Raw genomic sequence first — 6135 nt, forward strand, 5'->3', positions numbered from 1 at the left:
AACCAACCATAACCTCTGTTGTTTTAACGCGTCTAACTTTTTGGACGTCTAACTTTTGGGAGGACACCAAACAATGAGTTTTAATTCAGCTGACCATGAAATACACAATGCCATATTAGAAAGTAGTCAAATGCAACATATATTATATTTGGGATTACACTTTCTTTGTAAAGTACATATTCTAGTACGTTTTGGGGTTGAGTCCCATCCGGGATTCGAACCCACACCCTCAGAGTCAGGCATCTAATCGCCAGCACACAAAGTCAGACGCCTAGACCGCTCAGCCACCGCGGCTTCCACAAAAATGTAAGTCGGACAACTGGTAGTCTAGGCTGCGGACTTTGTGTACCCTCTGACAAGTGTTATTGGCATGTAGTTTCCGAGTTACAACTTCATAGAAGATTCTGTCTAAATCGCTTGGTATCGCTAGGCCTTATTTGTTCGAGCCAGACGCTAGTGATAGTGAAAACGATGATCAACCTTGCTCATCACGGTTACTATGTTAACGATGCATAGACCTTATTGACAACAATTCCTTGTTTATTCCATGGAGCCGCGTTTCTATGTAGAGTCTTACACTTATGTAGATTCCAGTCAGCTTGTTTACAATTTAATCTTTGCTGCATCATGACTTGTGCTATTTGGGTTCTAACTATCCACCTGCTCTCATCTAGTTATGTGTCACTAATTATCAATTGGCTGTTGTTGCTAATGTTAATCTGCTGCCTGTCACTATGTGCTTGCTTATATACTTATCATCCGCTAGTTTTAGTCTTTTTCTGTTTGTTAACGGGGTAAAAATCTGCGTAAAAAACTCGTTCAGTGCAATAAATTTACTGTCCATAAAATCATGTGCATCGTCATTCACTGAGTGCTTCCTAGAATGCCGATTAACCAGAAGTAATGTGTTATTTTGTAATAAACACTATACAAGTCAACTCTAGAGAGTAACCAGTCACGATCACTGCTAAACTGATTTCTTTGGGCTTGGGGTAAATATGCGGGGACAATTATGCGAATGAATCAATAGATATTAGTGATGATACCTGGTGTTCGTGTAATGATACCAGGTGTTCGTGTAACGATACCTGATGTCCGTGTAATGATACCAGGTGTCTGTGTAATGATACCCGGTGTCCGTGTAATGATGTCAGGTTTTCGTATAATGAAATCAGGTGTCCGTGTAATGATACCAGGTGTCCGTGTAATGATACCTGGTGTGCGTGTAATGATACCAGGTGTTCGTGTAATGATTCCAGTGTTCGCATAATGATACCAGGTGTTCGTATAATGATACCTGGTGTGCGTGTAATGATACCTGGTGTGCGTGTAATGATACCAGGTGTCCGTGTAATGATATCTGGTGTGCGTGTAATGATACCAGGTGTTCGTGTAATGATATCAGGTGTTCGTGTAGCAGTATGAACTCTTGTGTACGTGACATACTTGTACATGGAGGAACAGGTTTGTTCCAGAACTAATCCAGTGAAGACATATTTTCTAGTCTGAAAAATCCGAGACAGTGTGTGTTTTCAACCAAACCCAAGTATTTCACCAACGAGAATAACATGCTTGGCCACTTAGACAAAATCGACAATGTTGTATACATGCGGTTATTGTGTGGCAATATTGTGCATGGTGTAAAGATGTTCCAGGTGTAATATACTGAACATCATTGAAAACGCACCACCTGTATTAGTTTGGATTTCCAAGAGCATAATTGAGCATTCAGTGTAAATTTTACATACTTTTGTAGTCCAGTGATTTGTAAAGAAAAGAAACAAGAACCAATCCAGCAAAACAGTGGGTTTACTCCCAAAAGTTAGACGTCCCAAAAGTCAGACGTCCTAGTTGTCAGACAAATCAATCAGGCGTGACTGTGATTAAAACCTAGTCTTACCCACTGATATAATGAACCTGTCCCATACACTAACAAGATGTTTTTCACATTTGTACAGACATGGAATGGTAATGGTAATGTTGACTGGCTTACTCAATCACTGGGTTCTCCAAATGTATTTTAACAACGTTCAAACGGCAAATGTATCACTTGCCAAATTCAATAATGCTAACTGATCTAATCTCAAGCGCATTCTAACAAACCCCAAATTAATTAAATCACTCCCTTAATATCTTATTCATACAAAATTATACAGAACAATCTAGCAGCAAAAACAATAATACAATAATTCCACTTTTTGCCATTTAAAAAAATTGTTATAAATATGTATATATGTTCTTTTAACTTTTCAAACGAGTTCTCTCTTTTTATCAACTTCATTTTTTAACCGTTTATATGTTCATCATTATTCATTTAATAAATATGTTTTTAAACATGGGTTGGTTGTAGAGCAACATATTAACAAAATACAATCAAATTAACATTTTGACCCATGGGCGAGAATATTTACTTTTACTCAAAATGCGTTTATTCCATGTTTGGGAGGTTGTAAATGAATTAATGTATGTTTTTAAGTATCATGACAAACAAAATTTAATTGTTTGGACTTATTTCGACTAATTCAGAGCGAAAACATTCAAAATACATTTGGCCCATGGGCGAGGATCTTTACATTTGCTCAAAATACAAGTTGTTTTCGTGCTCTGAAGGTAGCAATGAATGAAAGAACGTTTGTAAGTATCATGATACAATCTTTTGAGTTAATTTGGATTATTTTAGAGCTCTATAACAAATATATCGGCCATGGGCTAAATATTTCCTTTTACTCAAAACTCAGCAATAAATGTCAGTCCACAATGGGCGAAACAGTTTGCCCACTGGCAAGCTAACTTAATTTCACAATTAATTTGGTTTGGTTTGCGAAAAAAAACTTTACAAAATTATTTCTGCTATTTATGAAAACAGAATGCGAATTGCTTCATTTAATCCTTTTGATCAGGGTTGGTTGAAAACAAAATGTAATGAAAACATACCACTGATGAAAACGATTTGAGTGTGAGTGAGTTAATATACTCCAGTATATCGTCACATCGGCAATATTTCAGCCGTATTTTGACTTGAAGCAATTAAACATTGATGAGGAATAAATGTATATAACCTGTCGTCAAGGGGGTAAATTATCTTGTTTACAGGTTTGTATAAACCTGAAATCGTGACGAATGTTGTGAAAAATGAAAGCTATATGTTCTCACAATCTACTGTCATTTAATTTTGTCTCCTGCTTTTCCTAGTTTCCGAGTTACAACTTCATAGAATAGTCTGCACACAAAGTCAGACGCCTAGACCGCTCTGCCACCGCGTCTTCCACAAAAAATGTAAGTCGGACAACTGGTAGCCTAGGCTGCGGACTTTGTGTACCCCTCTGACAAGTGTTAATTGGCACGTAGTTTCCGAGTTACAACTTCATAGAAGAGTCTGTCTAAATCGCTTGGTATTGCTAGGCCTTATTTGTTCGAGCCAGACGCTAGTGATAGTGAAAACGATGATCAGCCTTGCTCATTACGGTTACGGTTAATTTCTTCAACCTAAACAGTGCGACATTAAGAAGGGTGGATGCCCATCAGATGCAGTTATTTGAAAATATTCCCAGTAGTTCTTGTCTGATTGTAATAAAGCATCAAAGCATTGTGGACGTTTTCAGGTTTTCTAATGCCTGGATGGCATAATGACTGATCCCATTTCTGTGTTTTTTTTTACCTCGATATTTAATCATGTCATGTAAAAATATGACGTCTATAACTAAACAACCCTATTTTGCCATTGCTAGAAGAATCTGAAAATTTACTTAGGTAAACAGGTACATACAGTATTAGCACACAGCAAATGCTTATATGTATTTCTTATGCAACAATGAAGTTCTGTTCGTATTCTCAAAACAGTGTCGGCCCATAAGTTTTGACATGCAATACAGCACTTAATACTCCCTTGTTGTAACCCGTGTTAGGTGGTATAAACCTACACATGTTATTTGTCATCATTCACTTGATATATAATAGCACTATTTGGACAATACACAAAATGAAAACAGGTTATAGACAGCCAGCAACTGAATTAAGATCACCATGGGGACTTACGGTACTTTAGCTACCTGCGAAAACCCTAGGAGGACTTCATACGTTGGCGATTGTGCACAGATTTAGCCATCACTTACAAACACAAGTATCCTACTATTATAAACCTGGACCTGGTGTATCTAACTTTACTTAAAATGTTTTGAGACTTACGTACCCTCTCAGAAGACAAAACTGTGAAACCGTCCGGGTTAGAATTGGCCTTCAGTAACCCATGCTTATCGTAAGAGGCAACTAACGGGATCGGGTGGTCAGGCTCGCTGGCTTGGTTGACACATGTCGTCGGTTCCCAATAGCGCAGATCGATGCTCATGCTGTTGATCACTGGATTGTCTAGTCCAGGCTTCATTATTTTCAGACCGCCGCCATATAGCTGGAATATTGCTGAGTGCGGCGTAAAACTGAACTCACTCATCTAAATGTGCAGATCGGTGCTCATGCTGTTGATCACTGGATTGTCTGATCCAGACTCGATTATTTACAGACCGCCGCCATATAGCTGGAATATTGCTGAGTGCGGCCTAAAACTAAACTCACTCGCTTACTCCAAACTGTGAAAAAAGGAACACCCTAAGCTACCAACATTGTCAACAAGAACATAATGGAGTCCCTGCATCAATACATCTTCAATACTAAACGAATTGATAAATTATTCTAGACCAATATCTGTACACAAATAATGAAATGTAACTGCAAGTTCAAGGTTCCTAATCACGTACAATGCACGTTTATCCTACCTCATGTAAGAATGTCTATCTCTGATTGATTCACGTGTTATGTAACATATGTACTGGTGAGGTATGAATAACAGCAATGTTTTGCTTGTTTACCAAACCAGATTCTCTGAGAATATAAATATGTTTAAACCATATGTTCAACATTGAAATACAATATGAACATGCACACAATAGCTAAATTGAAAGGCACATCTTGCCAAACAAGGTTTTCCAGAGCATATACACATAAATATCAATGTCTTTTACAGACTAGTATGTGCACGTCTTGAGAAAGGTCAAAGTTCCTACTCCTATCTCAGTAAACAGGGTTGTTCAATCATACATATATACACACACCAGTTTTGCATGACTAATAAGTTAATGCACAAAAGAGAATTTAACAATAGGTTGAAATTCAAGATTATTCATGTGCATATCTTGGTATATAAGGTTTTGCAATGCATCACCAATGTAAACAACAATATATTTACACCCTAATTTCACATAACAAAAGAAGTTTATACACATTACAAAAATCTTGGTCCTGACGGAGTGAGTAACCCCAAACAGAATTCTAATTGGTCAGCTCGACACCTTATAAAACAATCAATTCGAGATTTCCTTAGAATGTGCGATATTTGGCTGCGGGTTATGCGCAGTCAGTCTTTTTCTCAACAAAACACCCTCACGAGCACCTGTACATCTCACACCTAGCCCAGTGTGATCAATGGATTGTATATATGGAAAGCAAAATAAAATTGCATGCAACTCCGATCAGTTAGACGTCCCATTTGTCAGACACGTTAAAACAACAAAAGTTATAGTACACTCAGGGTACACTGCACTGTTACCTTTATTAAGTAATGGATTGATCCAAAGTTATGTGCATACGAATATATTAAGAGATATAATTAATAGGGCTGTAATGATGCATCAAACTATCGATGAATTGCAATTGTTGAGTCTCCGATAGCTATTAATCGATGGTAGAAATAAAAAAACTATCGATGCATCGATCGTATGTGTGACTATCGATAGTTTAGTGATGGTTATTTATTCTTACTAAATATTTGTGTGTGTTTTTAATTGTTTAGGTGCAGACCTTAGGTGCACCTCTGTACCTCTGGGAGTAACTCAATTAGTTACATGGGAAATCTATAATCCTGTTTTGGGCAAAGTGAACATTATGAACACAAAGTGGGAGAAGTCATGCTCCTGATTTGATCAAAGTGAACATTATGAACATAAACTGTGAGAAGCCGAAGTCAATAAACATTAGTATTCTGATCAAAGTATTTCTGCACAAAAAGTAACAAACTCATAATTAGTGTTAAAATATACCACTAACCACTAATATGAAAACATCTCGCTAGTCTATGGGATTGGT

This window comes from Haliotis rubra, unplaced genomic scaffold (assembly GCF_003918875.1).
Source record: "Haliotis rubra isolate DU_JTF1 unplaced genomic scaffold, ASM391887v1 Scf817, whole genome shotgun sequence".
Classification (NCBI taxonomy): Eukaryota; Metazoa; Mollusca; class Gastropoda; order Lepetellida; family Haliotidae; genus Haliotis; species Haliotis rubra.